This window comes from Chrysoperla carnea, chromosome 1 (assembly GCF_905475395.1).
Source record: "Chrysoperla carnea chromosome 1, inChrCarn1.1, whole genome shotgun sequence".
In the NCBI taxonomy this organism is placed as follows: Eukaryota; Metazoa; Arthropoda; class Insecta; order Neuroptera; family Chrysopidae; genus Chrysoperla; species Chrysoperla carnea.
The window spans coordinates 118043401-118065681 of record NC_058337.1 but is presented as its reverse complement, the minus strand read 5'-3'; the positions used below and the strand labels follow the sequence as shown (position 1 = coordinate 118065681).

The following is a 22281-nucleotide window of genomic DNA, read 5'->3' as shown; positions in this document are numbered from 1 at the left end:
GTAACCAATAAGAATAAACGATTCATTCGAAGGATACCTTAAAGGTACTTAATTTCATGAATATCTATCAAGCACTTTCGATTTGAACTCTAAATACCCCACGTTTTACGCCAACGGATTAATGATAAATTTTAATCTGGACTTTTTGACCTTTAAAACAATGTCTATATACTTAATTTTAGCAAAAAAACATTTCCCGTTTTGGGTTAAGTTATTTCAAAATTTCATCTATGGGCCAGTTTATAGCTTCTAAACGAAGTAATTTCAAACTACGGCAAATTTAGCAAAATCGACCTATTTTGATCTGTTTGTCACTCTAAAGAAATAAGGTTGTATAAAAACCTACAACTTCGAACCTGCGGTTACTTATCAAACAAAATATCAATTATTTTCAATTGCGATCTAGTTTTATCAAATAAAATGAATCACTCTGTAATCGTATAGAGTTTAAGTTTTCTTTCATTTTTTTTTTAAAACTTTATTAATACTTTATATTATATTTTTATTTATTTATATTTTTTTTTATTTTATTTTATGAGTAAAGTTGCACAGTTGTTAGCTCATAGTGGTTTTTAATATTAAAAAAATTTAATTATATCATTTGATGATTAAAAGTTATATGAGAAAGTAAATATATATTTATTATTGTACATATTTTTTTTTTTACTTTACATATAAAAAAAGTAAAAAAGTATTTTTAAGTCTTCTTTTTTCATCTGTTATGGTGGCATACTTTAAAAAAAAAAATAATAAAAACTTGAATTGTAATGGAGGTAATAAACGATACTTTACTTTTAGAAAAAGTTATTTTATTTAGCATTAGTTTTAAATGTAGGTGATAAGTGTTTAGATAATCTAGAATTATTATTTTTAGTTATTTTTGCACAAAGGAAATTCATCTTCTGCGAATTTTAGTGGTCGGAAATACATTGATAAAAATGGAGCTATCTTGATTTATTCCTTCGTAGTTTTCAATAGAACTAAAAGCTAAAGAGCTCAACCTTTCTTGTAGGTACTAATAATCTCAAATAATAATTTTTGATCAGTTTCAATTTCCACGAAGGACACACTTAGGCTATAGAGCCCATTGTGTTAACATATATGTGTTTTACCACCTTTCCGCTGATAATTTCATTTATCAGCTTCTCAATTTCAGAGGCTGAGTGCACCCCCTTCATGCATATACCATGCACTACACCAGCCCATCACAACTATTAATTAAAATAATTTTTGTTGCGACGGCGAGAATCGAACCCGCTAATCATACTGCGGATTTTATTAATATTTTAACATTCATTACTATCGAATACATTCTTGTTAGTTACTTTTTTCAGGTGTTTTTTTTCCAGATTCATTTTTGTGTCTATTTTTTCCGGGTTTATTTTGGATCTATTTGTTCTGGGTCTGTTGTTTTCAAGTCTATTTTTTCTGTTCAAATTCATTTTTTTATGAAACTTAATTTTGATATTTATTACAAATTGTTGTGTACATTATTACTAAATACATTTTAACAGACAAATCAAACCCAATATGTACAGAACCTTTTTTAAAAGAAACCTGAAAATTTCAGAATATTCTACTATGTTCGGGATGAAAACAAGAATTTTCTTTGAGAATGTGAATAAATAAATACTTACATGAAGTACTTTTTTAATTTTAGCGTATAAATATTGCGTACTTTTTAAATATATATGTATACTTACCTACAATTGTTAGCATATACACATATTTCTACATAGAGTACAGGCTTCCTTCTGTTAAGTCAATAAAAATTGTGCTACTTCGTACCATCCCAAGTAAAAATCATATTTTTAAATGAAAATACCATAATAATTTTTTTATGATGCTAAGTATATTACTGACGAATCGTGTTTTATATTAGATATGTTGTGAAAAACTTGGTAGGTTTATTTATTTCACAAAACATAAATATTTATTGTCACAAAACACAAATTTACGGCTATATACAAATAAATTGTCCAATATTTGTTGAATATTATCGTGTTTTCATTGTCGAGTTATATACAGCGTGTCTGCATAAATTGACTCCATATGGAAAACTTTTTATACCGTGTATATATGAAATACCATGTGTGTTTGTACCATCTAGGTATATACAAATCTGTAGTATGACAGAATACATCCGTTTAGTAATGCATCTAAGCGAGAGGTATTATATACATGTGTTATAAGACTACAGATATGATACGACAGATCTTCTGTTGTATGCATGCAGAGAGTGAGAGTTTTTTTTATTATTTATTTATTTATTTATTTACGGAACAAATCCATTTACACAAATTAATACAAAAATTTATGTGCAAGTAGTAAGAAATAAATAACAGAAATAGAAAAATGTAAAAACTATCAAGATTTAACAAATTAAAATAAATATGATAATAACAATAACAAAAACAATAATTATGAAAATAACATTAATTATGAACAATGTAATAATATAAATATAAATTAATAACAGTAACAAATTTAGCTAATATGAGTGCGAAGTATATTTTTGAATTTTATAATGCTTGTGCTAGAATTGAACAGATCTAAACTAATGCCTATGTCATTACATCTCAACATCATTCGGGTCATAGGGGAAGAAAGCATGTAATTGGATTTCTGAGGTGGGATGTAAAATAGTTTTGGGGTTCTAAGTGTAATAGAAGGGACTTGAAGTTGTAAAAAGGAAAGGAGTTCAGGGGAATCGATGAGGTTGTGGAGTAATTTGAATATAAAAATAATATCAAAGTATTCCCTTCTAGATTGGAGGGTAGGGATGTTGTACATATTTCTAAGGACAGTATAGGAGTTATCGTCGGGTATTAGATTAGATTTGAAGGCAAGTTTTTTTAGGAATTTGTTTTGAACGGACTGAAGGAGTGTATTGTTATTAAGGTAAGTAGGATTCCACACCGGGGAAGCGTATTCAAGAATTGGTTGAATTAATGATTTATATAAAACAACAAAGCTAAGAGGGTTTTTAAAGTTGTACGAATTTCGTATTATGAAGCCTAACATTTTCATGGCGTGATTTCTTACTGTAAGTATATGACTATTAAACGTAAGCTTGCTATCGAATATTACACCCAAGTCTTTGACACAACTTACCCTAACGAGAGGAGATTTGGCAAGATAGTAGGAGAACTGGATTGGCTGATGAAGACGAGAGAAGGAAATAATAGAACATTTGGAAATATTTAAATGAAGATAATTTGAGGAACACCAAGCAATAAGATTGTTTAATGTCGATTGAAGCTTGTTGCAATCGGAAATAGAAGAGATTCTAGAGTATATTTTAAGATCGTCAGCGAAGAGTAAAAAATTGGAATCTGGAAAAATATACGAAATGTCATTTATAAACATAAGGAATAGAAGAGGGCCTAAATGGGATCCCTGGGGGACACCGGAAGAAGCATGAAAGGGGAGTGATGTAAAGGATTTTATTTTTACAATTTGCTGTCTATTTGTTAGATAACTGCGCAACCATTTACTAAACGGTTCCGAGATACCCAGGGCTATCAATTTTGAAATAAGTAAAGAATGATTTACTTTATCGAAAGCTTTTGCATAGTCTAAATATATTGCATCTACTTGATGTCCAGAGTTGAAGCTGTCCAAAATAAAATTTTGGAAAGTAAGAAGGTTGGTAATAGTTGACTTTTTAGGACAAAAACCATGTTGTTGAGGTATGATAGTGAATTGTAAATCACTACGCAGTTTCTCACATATTATAAAGTCTAACAGTTTTGGGAATACGGACTGGATGGAAATAGGTCGATAATTTGAAATTGAGGACTTTTCGCCAGTCTTAAAGATAGGAACGACGTAATTATATTTCCAAGATGTAGGAAAGATTCCAGTTTTTAAAGACAGATTGAAAATATAGTGAAGAGCAGGAAGAAGAGAAGAAGTACAACTTTTCACCAAAATTGGAGAAATATTATCTGGACCAGAAGATTTTCGTTTATCTAATGTTGATATTGCAACCTCTATATCAATAAAAGAAATGTAGTAATTATTTATGTGTATATTGGAATTATTGTCTGTAGATCTAGAGACTGACGATACTGCGGTGTTGGGTTCATAAACAGAAGCAAAGTATTTTGCGAAAAGATTTGAAATTTCGTTTCCATTATGACCAGTATCATTATTGTAGTACATAATCGAAGGCAAAGTTGTATTTGAATTTACTGAATTTATGTAGTTCCAGAACTTTTTTATGTTATTTTGAATTGAATTTTCTGTTTTTTCAAGATAGATATTGTAGCAAAGTGCGGATAGCTTTTTGCATTCAGCTCTGAGATGTGAAAAATTGTTATAATATTCAGTTTTGGTGCTTTGTTTGTAGAGAGTGTGATACATTTTCTTTTGCCGTATTTTTTTAATTAGTTCATATGAAAACCATTTGGGATACAAGGATGAATTTTTAGTGACAATTTTCGGCACATAGACATCAATAGCTAATGAAAGGATGCTATTTAAATAATTAACACAGTCATCTACATTTGATAAATTAAACATAGTATTCCACGGATAATGAAGTAAATAATTATTCATTGATTCGTAGTCACCATTGGAAAAATTATATTCAATACTGTTGAATTCAAGATTATGATCAGGAGAAGACTGATAATACGCATAAATATTGAGAGTTGGATGATAATTATCTTCGTTAACAAGATTAACATTCGATTTTTTAACCACTACATTAGTATTAGTAAATACCAGATCAAGCACCCTGCCTAAACAGTTTACTGTCTGATTCACCTGCACTAAGCCAAGAACGTTAATGAAGGAATCAAAAACTATACGTGTTGAAGATGTTAGATGAGTTGGAACAGTATATTCTTCAGGATGTATTGGCCAATCGGGTAGATTAAAGTCTCCATATACGATAACTTTGGTAAAAGGATTTTGATTACAAATTTGTTCCACTTCATCACATAATTTTTGGTAGATGTCAGTTTTTTGATTAGGTGGGATGTAAACAGTACCAATAATGTATTTGGTAGCACCGATGACAGTAGACACAAAAACATGTTCAATATTTTGAAGATTTGGACAATAAAAACGTGAAGAGCTAATATGGTTATGAATTGCCATCAATACACCACCACCATGAGTTTTGATACTTGTTTGTACTGTTCTATCACATCTATAAACACAGTAATTATCAAAACCAAGTTCCGAGTCCAAAATATTAGATGATAACCAAGTTTCATTTATAATTATTATATTACAACCAGTAACAGGAATTGCACTTCTGAGTTTATTTAACTTTGAATTAAGGCCCCTAACATTCTGACACAATAACGAAAATAGAGGATTTGAACCGTAATTTACAAGTTTTTTTGTTGTTGATTTTGAACAATTTGTGGTAGACCATTGATGTGCCGAATTATGAGGTTAGCCTCACCTGATGATATCCGCTTATTTAAATCTTCTTTTACTAATTTATAATAATTTTGTTGCATTTTGGTTCGGTCATTTCTGACGGATACCAATATTTTGTTTGCTTTACTAGCAGAGCGAAAGTTATAAATTAATACGTTTGCATCTTCTTCGCTTTCACAGATAATTTTAATAGGCCTGCATTTGCCGGGAGTTGGGTGTTTACCTAGCCTGAAAGTTCTGAGCGGCTTATTAAATGTTGGTATGACACTTTTAACAATATCTCCAACCATTTTAATGTCGTGATCGAGCCTCTCTTGAGGATGGACAGACGAGGATTCATCAACATCGTAGAGAATTAAATTCTTTTTGCGAGTTTCTCTTTCCTGAAATTCGGCGAATATTTGTTCCAAAAAATCGGGTTTGCCACAACTATGGGAGTTTGTAGACGATATCTTCGATTCTAACTCCTCAATCTTTTGTTTCAGTGCTGTTAAAGATTGGTCCAATTTATTTATATCAGAGTATTTATCATTCAACTCACTAATGTTTTTCTGCAAATCGATTAAATATTTTTTGGTTTCCATATCGCAACGAAAACAATAATACACTAGCTGTTTCTTAGAATCTTTAAGAGACTTCATCTCATCGCGAGATAGATCCATACATTTATTATGAATAGGTAATTTGCAATTATAGCACGTAAATGTATCATTTGTACAAATATCATTTTGACATTTTAAACATAATGTTATGTCTAGTAGTACCATTTTAATAAAATAAAATAAAATAAAAATAAAAATTGTATGTATACAAATTACGTTAACCGGTGCCAGGATTCGAACGCACTAGCTGATGTAATGTAGATATATTATGCCAACCACTTATCCACTAAGCTACTTGAGCACTTAGAAGTAATGTCAAAATTAAAACAGTTATCACATATTCAATAGCAAACGCTATATTATTTAACAATTTTAGGCGTGATAAAGTTTTGATGAACTTGCTAGTTTTCTGTAACTAAAAAACTCCCCCTCTCCAAGCGTCTTTCAACTAATGTTCAATACATGTATATAATACCTCTCGCTTAGATGCATTACTAAACGGATGTATTCTGTCATACTACAGAAATGTATATGTCTAGATGGTACAAACACACATGGTATATCAACTAAGTTTAGTCCTGAGTTTGTAACGTTTAAAAATATTAATGCTACGAACAAAATTTTGGTTTAGGTGTTCATAAAATCACCTTAATAGTTCCGGTTGTCCATCCGCCTGTCCGTTCGTTAACACGATAACTCAAAAACGAAAAAATATCAAAATGCAATTTTTACAGCGTGCTCAGGACTTAAAATATGAAATTGAGCAACATAGGTCAATTGGGTCTTGGGTTCGTAGGACTCATCTTGTAAACCGTAAGAGATAGAACAAAAGTTTAAATGTAAAAAATGTTTCTTATAAAAAAATAAATAACTTTTGTTTGAAAAATTTTAATAAAGATAACAGAAAACGTGTTTTATAAGTAGGATTAGCTAAATTTAACTTAAAATTGAAATGGTCAAAACATTCCCATCGTTATAAATATTATCGAAGATAAAAAATGAAAACTCTAGGATATTTCGAAATAAATTTAGATTTTTGCTCCAATTTCCTAGATCAGTTTTTTGTATTTTATAAATACGTATTTCGACTACCAAGTAGTCATCATCAGTAAGAATTATCATCAGCGAACTGCACCGCCACCAAATTAGCAAAGAGTAACATTCATAATAAGAGTAATCACGACTAGCTAATTCTTACTGATGATGACTACTTGGTAGTCGAAATACGTATTTATAACATACAAAAAACTGATCTAGGAAATTGGGGCAAAAATCGAAATTTATTCCCATCGTTAACAATTCATTCCTAAACAGTTATCTTCAGTTAGTTTCTGCCTCAACGTATCCACCTTCGTATTTTTTTAACAGTTTCTTGTATTATCTGTTCTAAATGTTCTACATTTCTAAACAAGCATTAACATACCTATTGAATTTTTTCAATTAGTTGACACCCGGTACATTCGATGTCAAAAGTGTATAGAGGAATGTTAATATTTTCGAAAGCAGAGATTTATATAAAGTATTAATTTCTTTCTTTATGTTAAAATAGTTTTCCATGTGGAGCCAACTTAAATAGACATACTGTATATGAACTGAGTTATGTTCTTTTTGTGAAATTAAAACACTTTTCAACATAGGCAGCTGGCTTTGCACTACTAGTTTTTAACCGCAAATTAAAAATAAATAAATTGATAATATTTACGGAGCTAATAATAATACTCTAAAAAATGGTGGAGGAAACGGGAAGTTTCTATACTGAAGATCAGGGCCGGATTAACAAGTAGGCAGAATAGGCAGTTGCCTGGGGCCCCCGATTTTAGGGGGCCCCCAAAAAATGAAAAAGCCTTCTAAAATTTTCTTACAAACATAAAATTCTAGAGAGTGAAAGGAAATATAATCAGAACTGAAAATAAATTTTACTCAAATAAATAAAACTCAATTGGCCGCATTCAAAAGGCGACGACCGACGAACTAGACAAAGTTCCTAAAAAGGACATTTCCGACTACTTTGACACAACTTATAGTCATTTGTATAAGATTCTAATGGAAGATCAATTAGCCGATGTATTTCCTAACACAGAAATAGCTCTTCGGATTTTTTTAACATTAATGATCACAAATTGTTCTACCGAACGATCCTTCTCGCAATTAAAAAAAAAATCGAAGCTGCTGAAAGAGCTACAACGCGACAAGAGCGATTCGAGATGTTAGGTATACTTTGCATTGAGCCAGATTAAGTTTGTATTTTTTAATCGAAAAAAGAAGGGAACGGACGTGAAAAAAGGGCCCCCAAGTTGATGGTTGCCTAGGGCCCCGTTGAGGATTAATCCGGCCCTGCTGAAGATGATCCAATTTCAGTTTCTTATGTTTGCAATTCTATCAATTAAAATACTGTGAATACTTTTGATTATTCAACAACGCTCAACGCTTAAATTGTTTACTTCTACAAAAATGGCAATTCTGTAAGAACTGTGTATAGACTTTTACGGGAAGATTATGGCCAATTTAATCGTCTTAGTGAGCGAACAATTCGCACCACTGTGCAAAAGTTCGAGGAAACTGTAAGCTTAAAGATAGGGTAAGGCATGTGTATTATCATACCGTGCGTTCGGTCAAGAATACGCCTTTGGATTACTTTTTATAATCTCCCGAAAATTGGGAAAAGTCATAGAAAATTTCCTCGATTGAATAAACTGATGCAGAAGGTCCGGAAGCAAACATTTGTCTGACATCATTTTTCGTATTAAATGGAGTATACTTAATATTCGATAACTAAGATAATATTACATTTTTAACCGACTTCAAACAAAAACGGAGGAGGTTATCAATTCGACTGTATTTTTTTTTTTTTTTTATCTTTGTTACCTCAGAATTTTTTACTGGGTGAGCCGATTTTGATGATTCTTTATCTGTTTGAAAGCTGGTGCTTCCCATTTGGTCCCATTTCATTTTGGTCTAGTTCTGACTACGGCATCAATGAGAAAATCATAAAAGTCTTAAATTTGCATTAAGTATGCACGAAAAGAGGACGAATAATTCAATATCACTTCGATGATTCTTTTTTTAGTGACAAATTAGTGTACTTCAGATTCACTAAAAATCACTAAATAAAAAAAACTTTTAACAAAAAGAAAACCGACTTCAAAAGATAAACTTTTCCAAAATAAATTAAAATGCACTAAAAAGTAAAAAAATAACGATAATATATTGTAGTTAAAATTATTGTTATTTTTGGAGTCGGTGTCAGCCAAGGAAACAACTCTGGCAGAACACAGTTTTCTACATTAGCTTGGCTGACACCGACTACCGACTCCAAAAATAACAATAATTTTAACTACATTATATTATCGTTATTTTTTTACTTTTTAGTGCATTTTAATTTCTTTTGGAAAAGTTTATCTTTTGAAGTCGGTTTTCTTTTTGTTAAAATTTTTTTTAATGTGTGTTTAAAAACACTATTTATGGGCTCTATAAATAGCATCTAGTAAACACAGATCATTTCCAGGAACTGAAATAAGACTACAAGAGAGATAAACATACACATATACATATACATTATCTCTTCTTATTCGGTCTCATTTCATTTTGAACGACCTCTAACAACTTTGAAAATATTATAGAAAGTTCTGTACATTCGTTACATTTTATACTAAGATATTACTTCCTTGCATTACACAAGTTGCATATCAAACGATAACAAAGTCATATTTAACCGACTATTTAGTTAATAGCTTTGTCTTAATTATAATTAAAGTTGTTACATTTAAGTACATTAGATTTAGTAAAATACATTACTAATATAAATTTTCCTAACCGGAAGTTGTTTGTTGTATCATTTTAATTTACTTTATCAATTATCATTAATTTCCTCACAAAAATCACTCCTGCCACTGACTTCAAATGAAATGTTTGCATATAGGTATGCAACTTGTTCTACATATAATTCAAACAAATGCCTAAGAGCAAGAACAACACACAGAATGAACAACAGTTTTAGAATGTGTAGTAGTATTTTGATTACATTTTGTTAAAGTGTTATAATACAGTGTGTAACAGACTGGAATGAAACAAGATAAGCGTTTTATATGCAATAAACATATGTATCCTATTTTGAATGGAAATATTTTTTTATTGTAGGTATGCATTTTTTTGTAAGTGTACGATCATTGAAGTGTATATTGTTTGATTAAATAGAGGAAGTTCGGGTATTATGAAACAATATTACTGCACTATTTCATTAAAAAAGTGAAGAAAAACTTGGTTGGGCGAGAAAATTTTATGAATGAGCATGCATATATAAATCAAAGAGCATAGAGAACGCGAGGGAGCTGCCAGCCTGAGTTGCTGCGATATGATGAATAAGAGAGAAGATTACCAGTGAGTTTCCCTGAGTCCTTGTCATAGTCATGTACCATAATAGTCTCGAATAATAGTCTTCTCTCTCATTCATCATATCGCAAGTTTTGGGCCCTGACGTTCTCTAGTTGTATAAACTCTTTGGTATTTATAAAGTTGATGGTAACATAACTTACAATTATACAATTACTATGAAAACCATCAACAAACTAGTAATAAATTGCATGGCGACTCGTGTTTTAGGTCACGTGATATATAGATTAAAAATTACAACTTTTAATTTTAATATAATAAAACAATAATGTGCTTTTATGATGTAAAATCAGAATATTTAAGTATATTTCTACATAAATTTTAATTTTTATCAAATTTCATAATTTATTTGTCCCTTCTGAAAGTACCCTATTGGGTTTTCCAGCTAAAAGACACTTTGTCTAACGTTTTTAATAAGAACGCACATCGTTGCCAAACAATCTGTTGTTCACTACCTACCTATGTACAGACATTTTTACAGTTATTCAAATGTTTAACGATCTAATTCATAAAGCTTCTGTAGAGAGAGAAAATTTTAATAAAAAAGAACAGGAAACCTTGGATCATTCAATAGTCAAAGAATATAAAAAGGACATAAAGAGGGCACAGAAGAGCAAGCTTAAAGCATATGAATCTGCCGAAGGTATTACTGCTTTTTAGACAGACTTGCGGCTGAGCTCCAAAATAGACGAGAATTGCACAGCAATTATTACATTTTAAATTTTCGTTTCTAAGCAATTTCATTAATTTGAACACTGAAGAAGTTCAAAATAGGCCAAGTTCGTTTGCAACGATGTATTCTAATTAGTTAGAAGGTGTTTTCTTGATGAATTTAAGCCGGAAAACTTCCCTGAACAACCAACATGTTTTTACAGGTTCTAAGAAATAAAGAACTTGAAACTAAAGAATTAAAAATACAGGTTTTTATTGATAGATTTTTTTGCGGGGAAACACTAATTTTTGAAACTGCCTACGAGCATAGTTTAGAAAAAAAAAGCTAATACTAAATTGTTTCGAAAAATTTTCGTCGTGTATTTTAGGGATTAAGAACACTCAATGTATATGTTCGAACGCCTTATAAAATTTATCAGTGATAATAATAATTTTATGATATTTTCATGTTCTAACATCGGTTGCAACACATAACATGTTGAATATAATTCACAAATATTCGCCTATTTCTGTGTATATGTTAGTTTTATAAATCGAATTTATCGTTTTTATGTGTTATGGTATATATAAATTTATTCTTTTTTTTTTTTGTATACTGGTCCTACCATTATGGCAGTGTTATACATTGCACGTATAAAACATATATTACTGGCGGTTCAATGGGAAATACCTACCATCGTGGAAAAGCTTTTAAAAACTAATTAGATGTGTCTTATGAAATTCGAATGCACAGATTCACAAAATATTCTCTTAGAAAGAATCGGATAGTTGTTCTCTTATTGAAAATCGAATAGATGTACGAGGAAAGCTACTTACTTAAATTACTTCGTAAGGGGTGGAATTCTTTAAAAAAAGTCACCAATAATTCTAGGGCTAGCATATATTTTCTATAATTGGTTTTTCAAAGCTCAAAATAAGTGACGTCGACCAGTCAGCCGCTTGAGTTTGGTCAATGAGCGTAGATCTCGTGTACTATTTAGGTCAATGATTTTCGAGAATAAATTTATTTTTTCACGAATTGATATTTTTCCAATATTGATTCTATTTTATTTTTTTAATAAAATCATACGATTGATTTCTTGACATTATTGTGTAATCTGAATTACTGACTATTCAAGACTTCATTATATCAGATATTATCTGCACTTTATAGAGGTACAGCGCGCTCTAATATAGTACTGATCAAAATAAATCGATTTAGCTAAACTTAGTACCAAGCCGCTCCGTTTGGAAGCTAGAAAAAATTTGCATTCATTTATTTTACAGAGTAAATTATTCGGAATTGTTTTCGGTTTTTCTTATACCGTATATTGTCTTTCCAAAATTTTAGGCTGAGCTGTTTCGGTGATAAGGGTAAAGATACCTCTTATAAAAGTTCCTGTTTTTCGCCTATAGAAGATTTAGAGGGTTAAAATGACGTAATGCGACAACAACTTGTGCTTATAGAGCTATCTCGCTTATCCAGATTTGACTGTAATAGGGAATATCGAAGATTTTTTTTTTCGCAATTCTTAACAAAATATGAAAATACCGTAAAAGAGATGACTTAAAGTGAAATTAAAATTAAAATCGGCCAAGAAATACATAGTATTTGACGTCATATGCTATGTTTGTCATAAGAACTTCATGCTAAATTCTGTTTTGCTAGAAAGAGATATATACAAATTTTTGATGGCTTTTATCTTGGTTGCTTTTATAGGTATCCGAAAAGTAATTTTTCTCTGATGTTTGTACATGAAAATGAGAAAAAAATCAATGATATTCCATATATAAATAAAAAAAGTTACAAGTAATTGAATCCATTGCATTCCACCAACCATTTATTTACATGCCAAGGTAAGAAATATGTCTATTATTAAACTTAACATAAAATTTATAATATCTTTATTTGAAAACCTCGAATATAAATAAAATAAGAGGCGCGATAGAAGAAAGAGATATAATCGAAAATAATAATTTATATGTATCGATAAATATTCTATTAATAAAATATATACAACTCATAAATAAACCTTTAAAACAGTACTTGGAACCTACTCTAGTACCTTATACTGGTACCTATCAAAATATGGTATTAACATATACTACCTACACATCTAAAGCTCTGTTAGTAGGGGAAAGTTGTCTAAACTAACCCGCTGTCTAAATAGGTCCTTAATAATTATTTATTTAATTGTTCGATCATCCCTTGTTTATGTAATTTTCCTAAAAGTACCTAATGAACTTGCAAGAAAAAAATTGGAAAGTAATACAGGGTGGGACAGAGAAGCGTGTGATTTAAAGAATGCTGTAAATGTAAGTAAATCCTCTGAATGGTGTCAGAAAATTTTAAATTTTTATATACTTATTAAGAATATTATAACACAATTACCATACAAAGAAATCGATTGACTACTGTCAAGAATTTTTTAAACAAACTAACTGATCATTGATGCATTTATTCAAGGGGTGAGTTAAAAAAATTAAAGCTATTGACCGTTTGATTATTGAGATATTTTAAACGGAAAGTTAAACAATTTTATTGTTGAACAGAAATAACTTTAGGTATAATATTGGTAGTTGAAGAGAATTAAAAAAAAAAATTAGACATTATTTTACTACAATCTTATATACTATTACCGTGTATATAATCCAAAACTTTTTACAATATTATAGGAGACAGAAGACAACAACCTTAACTAATTTTTTACGTAGCTTAAGATGGTAAAGAGATAATTTGGTAAAATGAATCAGATTTCAAATTCATTCTTTTAACAGCGTTTTCAAAATTTCACAGTTCTTTGCCACACTCTGCTTGTGTTTTGCATTCAGTAACAAACAAATAACGCGAAAAGTTCTAAATTTCTGAGTTTTCACTTTTTGTCTTCGTTCCGATCAAGAGAAAAATATTCATGTACTTCAGACCGTTGTAGCCATGTACTTGAATTTACCAAATTCTTTTTTAATCGGAAGTTTGAACCTAAAGTATAGTCGACCTTGACAACATTCCCCAAACCAAAAAGCATATGTTTCACGTAACGATGTCATAAGTAACGCTTATAGCTCTCTCTCCAGTCTCTAGCTATAGCAGCTACTATCGTTGCGTTGCTCGTATATCGTATATATGAACCAAACAACAAGCATTGTCGAATCGTGAATCGTGAAGTCGAAGTGGTTTGTTTGGGTAAAATATTGTTACTGTTATAATAAAAGCATAAGTAAATATGACATTGTTTTCAGTTCGTATCCCACCTCTTTGTAATATTTCATTTATGACAAGTTTTAAAAAGCTGCTTCTCTATATTCGACTTGTATATCCCATTTTAATACATTGAAATTTCTCATACGACATTCATGAGCAAACATTTTTTTTGAACACAGGGTTTCTTTTTCCAAAATCATTCACTATAAAAAAAAGTTACATATTGTTATTAAGGTATGAGAGCCGACAAAGGTTTCGAGATTTCATTTTAAGACGAATGATGCTCGAATATATCTTTCTTATGGAAATTAGGTAGGGATGAAGTACCTTTTGTGCTTGGGTGCGGTTGCGTTTACTAAAATGGCAACACTCAAATGATTTGAAAACGTTTTTCTTTAATTATTACAATAATATGGCAAAACTGTCTGGAAATTATAATGTGGTAATATGACAGGAAAAAAATTTCTTTTAATAAATTTTGAAATCAGCATTTTTCGGAAATGAGCTGTAGTAAACGCCATCTTTTCCAAGGAGCCAGTCGTACAGAGTAGGCCAAATTCGATGTTTTAATAAGGTATCTCCATAACTTTAGGAGATAAAAAAAAATGGATAGTATTCTCTCGATCTCTTTTTTTGAGACAAGTTCATTAGCGTCAGCAAAAACTTACTCGCATTTTTTGTTTTCGAGTCATAAGCAAAAGTTCGATTTTTTTACTTTTAAACTTATGTGAATAACGACGTTGTTTGAAAAGTTAAGAGAATATTACTTTAACATCCTAAAGGCACTTTTTTCTGTAAATCCAGTGGCATCATTAAAATTTAAATAAAACGTTCGGTTTTCGAGTTATGACAAAGTTGTGTTTTAAGTCGGAAGCATAGTTTGCTATAGTTTAGTTAAAACAGGTTTTGTTTCTTCTTTTTAATTGTTCCCATATGCCCGAATTAGAGGAAGATTATTTTTGGGTTTTTAATATCTGTTTCTAGGAATAAAATTCTAAGAAATATATATGTATGAAAGTTTTAGTTAAACCCAAAGAAATTTACTGTTACATCACCGTTGAAACTTTGTATATGTGCTTTTTATGATCATGTAGTCAGCTTTTTGCAATAAAAACTTTTCGGTAACGGGATATTCTTTATCAAGGAGCTTGAAATTTTTGCTTGCGTCCTACAAGCTTCAAATTGAAAGATATTCATTTTTTTAGTATACGGAAGGTAATCGACTAACAAATGAAAAATCAGTTTGTCCGACGATTTTTTTTTATTCGATTCTTTCTGTTAAATCTACAAAAAACAAATATTTTTCAATTTCAAGCGTGTAAGCTCAATAAAAAATTTTCCTAACCTTGTGAAAAAAAACGCCCAGTCTTAACGGTGTAAAGTCTCGACGCTGATGTAATCTGTAAGTTTTTTGAGGAGAGCTTGTAGGCTATAATTCATCTAGAAAAATTCGCATAAAGAATACACATTAATTTCTTTTTTTTTGTATTAGTTCGACTTTTTTAAAACCTCCAAACAATAAACAATATACGAAAGTACATCTGATGTTATGATAGAAACGATTTTTTGTTAGTTTGTGAAAATCATTGAAAATTGTAGGCACGCATTTTCATCATACATACCATATACAAGTTATGTTTGTCGGTTCCCTCCCAAGGCGTGTTTGGATTATATATCCCATTGGATAGCCTCATCGCACTTACTTGATGCTATCAGTATACTACAGATACTCCTTATTGTTGAAGAATTTATAAAAAGAAAGCCTCTTCTTGAACTGTAGGTTCTATAAAACAGTTCTATAATAGTTCTCAGTACGCATATAATAAAAAAGTACACTGAATACCAAAGAAATTGGATGATGTTAAGATTGGAAAAGACCCTGCACAAAATCATAAGATTTTGAATCTCTGTGAAAAGGTATATAGTTGTTGTGATCTGACAACACGAAAAAGTTGATTTTTAGACTTATTGCGGTACCTGAGAGCAGTAACGCTTAGAAACATTGCTGATACGAACAAAATTTTGGGATAGGTATTCATAAAATCACCTAATTAGTCCATTTTCGGTTGAATGTCCATCCGTCAACACGATAACTCAAAAATGCAAAGAGATATCAAGTTGAAATTATATAGAGTGCTCAAGACGTAAAAAGAGAGTCTTGCTTATAAAAAAATAAATAACTTTTGTTTGTAATATTTTTTCGTAAATATCCTTATCCGTGAGGGAAATGAAGATGCTTCAACTCATCTTCAACTCCTTTCAAAGGTGAAATTTTTATACAAATTTTCGGAAATTTGTCGGAAAAAATATGCAACCATTTATTCCTACATGAATTTTGTAGTTGTTTTAAACTTATCATATCAATAAATATAATACAAGCTGATATTCAACACTGTCTACATAGAATATTTTAACAATTAATTCAGTCAATTGTTTATTTTCACTTGCTTACTATAATATTATAGACTAGCAGATTTGTATTAATTTTTAACTTTCAGGCAAGAATTTATCGATCAGCTAAATTCAGAAAATGAATTTAAAAAGAGAATTTTGTTTCATTTTTCATACTATTCAGTTTATTTTCTTAAGTTGTTACAATAAATCACTAAGGAAATCTTATAATATATACTAACTATGTTTGCTAGTAAGTAGCTTTACGGTTCGTTCTTGCTGCTTTGCTAGTAGTAGTATTTATGCTAAAAAGTATGTTTTTTTCCTCACCTCATAATAAGAGGCGGTCTATAACAACATTCCATCTTTAAAAAGGATTCGTCCTTTAAAAACTTTTTGATAAAATTATAATATAAACTTTTGTCTAAAGGTAACATTTTTTAGTCATATTTCTCCCGAAAATGTAAACTTATGCACTGTATCAAAGCTCAACGAAGAACGGTATTCAGTTTAAAAAAATTAACACTCTAACAATCATAAAAAAACCAGTCCTTCCTGGTCAAAATCGGCAAAATCTGAAATAAGGTAAAAATTTTCGAGGTTTTTCTTATTTTTCGGCATGATCTGGTCGTTTGTCGAGGTCGAAAACTTAGATTTAGCATCAATTATTTGACAGAATCAAAAAGTCTCATTTCATTAAAAAGCATCTATTAATAAGAGATATATATATTGAAGAGAAAATATGACTTTAGTGATGGAGCTCTGCTGTTCACGTTCTTTTTTACTTACTGCCTGTTTAGTTTTCTATTTGATGATCGTCGGGTATATTCGACGATATTCGTTACATAAAGTTTCTGGTTTAAAATCAATCTAATTTTCATGAGCAGCATCAATATTAGTATCTCATATCAGTCATTTAAAACTTTTTACCTGGAAGAGAATAAATAATAAGTTCTTAGGAAAAATCTTAGAATATACGAAGTATACTTAAACAATTAACGCTGTGAGTTCTTATATTTCTGTTAATTTATTTTCTCATAATATTAATGGTGGAAGCGCTGGGAATTTGTTTATTTCTTCATCACGTCATTTCTTCATCACATCATTTCTTCATCTATTTTCTTTGACTATTTCTTCATTTTTTAATCGATTTAGTTTATAAATTCTATCGAGTGAAAATAATCTTTAGAGGTTTTGAAATAATCCGGGAGTTGCTCGATCAAAATATCTCGAAAACAATGGTCATAACGACAATAAATGTTCGGTAATAAATTGTGAGATACAATTGAGATAATTTTCTTCAAATAGGCTCGGAGATATCTTTCGGTACAATTATTTGTGGGATAAAGTATGAATAATTTTATAAAACGATAAATTTCGATGATAGATTCGGTTAGAACTCGATAAGATATATCGATATAGACATAAAAGGTACGAGATTTTAGCCTTAACTTTTTTAATTTCACCTAGTTCTAAAATAAAGTTTATGGCGTTTTATCTCACAAAGATTATTTCTATCGAAAAATATGCTTACCTTATTTATAGAAAATTCTGGATTATCATTCACAGCTTGGCTAAAAACCTTGAATTTTCAACATCAATAGAATCTTTAAAATAGTCTAAGTACGATATCGTTTTTTGTTTTTATAGAGAAACATGATATCTTCGCTTTCATAAGACATACAATTGAGTCGAACAAATTTATCAAAATTTATTAAACTCTGTATTGAATTTATATAGAATTTAATTTCTACATAATTAATACCAAGAGCTGGTTCTAAGTTGTTTTTAATATTTGAAAATATTCAAAGCTTTGGTGGCAAAGCATTTATTATTTATATTTAATTTTCAATATACCAGATCCCTTCCCTATTCCTAAATATTATAAATGTGAAAGTAAGCATGTTTGTTTGTTTGTTTGTTTGTTATGCTTTCACGCTAAAACTAGCGAATGGTTTTTAATGAAACTGTACAGCAATATAGCTGATATATCAGAATAACTCATGAACTATAATTTATAAAGATATATTTAAAAAATAAAAAATTTAATTTAATTTTACATTTACCATTTCTTAAATTTTTACAGAAATCTTTAATTTATGGTTCAAAATGATGATTATAGATGGAGCAGATCTATGATCATTATTTTGAACCATAAATTAAAGAATTCTGTAAATATTTAAAATAGTAAATGTCAAAAAAATCATGACCAACTTTCCTGGTATATACTCAATGAATTATGACTATTTGACATTTTACAAAATTGAAAAGTGTGCATATCAAGAGAGTGTGGAGGCTATAAAGCGGTGGTTTTTACTTTTAAGCCCAGTGAAGCGGGCGGTTATCAAGCTAGTAATATATAAGTTTTATTATATACAATGTTATTTAATTGCTTTCCTGAATCCGCTCATCGATAACTAAACTAATTTCGAATGTAAATTATAAATAGAAGATACCAGAAAGTATGATGAATTAAAGACTATAAGAAGGTTGCCAACACATATATATCTCAACTAATAAAAACATGTAAAAAGAAAAGTAATTTTGTAGAAAGACCTTTCTTTTTATTTCTCTGTGAATATTGATTTTTCTTTCAAATACAATAATAGTGGCAAGTCATGCTAAAAATTTGATCGAAAATTTCATTATTTAAAAAAATATATAAAAAAAAAAATTACTTTTACAGGGTGCTTATCGATAACTGGTTTTTTATTTCATATTTCAAGCTTATTATGAAGAAATGAATAGGTATTCTTACTTACCTTGGCAAAGATCAAATCTATCATTCCGAACCAGCCTCCAGTGAACTAGAAGACTCTTTCAATTGATAGTTTACACATATGGATGTTCTGGAAAAGTTGATATACAAAAACTTCAAGTAATTTGAAATCGAAAATTTTCTATCTCTTATAGTTTTGAAAAAAAAGCTCTGGATGTTTTTTGTATATGGCGTATGATAAGCAGAAATTTTTGAAATTCCAAAGACCCCAAAATTTGGTTTCAAAATTGAGGTGTTAAAATTTTATCCAAAAAAGCCCTGTAGTATGGTATTTTTAAATAAAGAACACGGATCCGTGATCAGTAACCAAAAAACTCCTATGCCAAATCCCACAAAAATGGCGCTTTGTATTGTGGTATTGTGGAATTTTGACCCCCGATTCGTGATCATTAATCCAAAAAACCTTTCAATTCTAAAGGCAAAATATTCATTTTATAAATTTTTTTCATGGCTAGTCATTCTAAAGGGGAAGGGAGAGTTGAACTCTCATAATTTTCAAATGAAAAAGATTGTTTCAAATGGGAGCTGTTCGACAGACTTTCCACACTTTACATTATTTATCGGGTTATTTAATAGACTGAAATAAGAATTAGAAGGGAACCATCATGAATAGCTAGGTATTTAATAACTCTGGCCAAAACAACTCGGTAATTATAACTCCGGTAAAAATAGCAGGTTGTTTTCCCGAGTCTGGAGTTGTTTGCGTACCGAATTTTTCTAACCGGAGTTGTTATTGCTTCAGTTGTTTTGACCAATAAATATAATCGATTCTTCAATTCAGTAAATGCCGTTTTTCTTAAAAGATTGGTGGACACTTTATTTTGTAAAGGGCTATGTTTTTGATTACCCTGTACTGTTGTTATTACGTGTTTCAACTATTTGTCATACAATGTGACATTATTAAATTCTTTTTAAATAGCAAACTAGAAAATAGCCCCCTTTCTATTACAATCGCCTACCATTACTAATACCCTCGTCTTGTAAATTCTATATGTAATAAAAATCTTTTACCAATAAATAGCTAAGAAAATAAAACGCCGTGGTGGATGTCGTCTATATAGATAGGTCCTATATAGACGATATCCTCTTTCAGATTGATTAACTCATTGATAAGTTTTTGGAAAAATCATTAATGGCGTCTAGCAATCAATATGGAAGTTATAAACAGGTTTACATCTTACCAAAAAGATAGTCAGTCATGGGGACTGTCGATAACTTAAAGCTTTGGAATAAGAGTGTTTCTGTTCTTAAACTTTTAAATTGAGTATTTTTATGATTTTGCAATACATAGAAACTGTATTATTTTTAAAAAATTTTGGTAAAAAAATTTTTCTTTTTTATTTATAAATATTTAACTATTTAATAATAAAAAAGGGCCGCTTGTGCCGTCACTGTGCATATTCCCTATTTTGCCTGGTGTCGAATTTGTCATATTACGCATAAAAATGTAAAACTAGATTTGATACCATAACACTTATCTATATAAGCATTCAAAGATTGTGGCCCATCTCCTTTTAGTAAAACATAGTTTTAGATGTTTTTCATATGTATTTCTATGGTGATATTGGACAATGACGACACTAAACGTTCATATTTTGCGTACTTCTAAAGATTTTCCAAAACTAACTTCACTTTTCTCCTCGTGTAGCGAGAATTGCTCACGTAAAGTGATTAAAAAAATTTAGTTAACAAGCCTATAATAACCATAGTTATATATAATGTATAAATAATAATAATAATATGCACAAAGACGGCAGACCTAGCTGCTAGGCAGATTTTTATGTCATATTGGACCATTTTTATTTATTTATTTATATAAATATCATTTTTTTAAATTAAATTTTAATCTTATTTAGGTATTTAATGTGTTTATCAAAGAATTTATTAAAATCATTTTGTTGTGCACAATCATTTTTATCATTTTCATGAAAAAACCCAATTAATTATAGTATTAATAATTAAAATTTTTAAATTAAAATTAAATAACGTGGGTATAAAAAACTATTATAAATAATAATAAAAATATTTTAACTGGTTTGGGTTTCGAACGCAGGTTTTTAATGGTAGTCCAGACGCCCTGACACTGATCTACCAAGCAAGTTTAATTCAAATTGAATTTTTAGCGAATTTTTACGACCGTCACGCGAGCTCAATGCTTCATCCCCGCCCCAAAAGTGTCAAACACCAAAATTTGTCACCAAAATTTTTTGTTGTTTTGTTAATGTGTTTAAAGAAATATTGTTTCAGAAAATATTTGCCAATACAGGAAGTCCCCTCCTCACACACTTAGGTATGAATATTCCAGAGAAATAAAATGAAATTAATTCTCTCAATAGAACTATGTATATCCCAAACTGTTTTGTTTCAGAGACCATTTGCTAATATTTTATGATTTAGATAGAGCTGCTGCCATGAAATGTGGGATGAATACAGTGCGGGGATCCGTAAAAAACTGCCCTAAAATAAATCAACGTTTTTTTTATAGTAATCGTGTTTTCCCGTTTATGGGTCGCCCATTAATTGTTTTGTTTAACAAGTAGTTCATCAATATTTCTTAACTTTAAGCTTTCGTGCATTTACTACGTGTCCCCGCCCCAAAAGTGTCCAACACCAAAATTTGTCACTTCAAAAACAGCAGTGGTCTAGAGAATGATTAGACCGTTTATAGAGTGGGATGACTCTGTTTAAAACAAGGATATCCAAAATATAATTTACAATTTCAATTTTCTGGATGATAAAAGTAATTTTCTATCAGAAACAAGTTAAAAAACAGCATATTCGAATCGACAATAGTACTGTGTCGTTCACAAATCATAAAGAAAACGAAAATAAATGACAAATCTGCCGAAAAGAACATTTCTAAATAT

General features: G+C 30.0%; 1 protein-coding gene across 1 annotated transcript in view; it reads left to right on the top strand.

The window, feature by feature from the left end:
• The window catches only part of LOC123290721 (rho GTPase-activating protein 100F-like), an 83316-nt gene that overhangs the window by 16949 nt on the left and 44086 nt on the right, over window positions 1-22281 (top strand). The window lies entirely within an intron of this gene.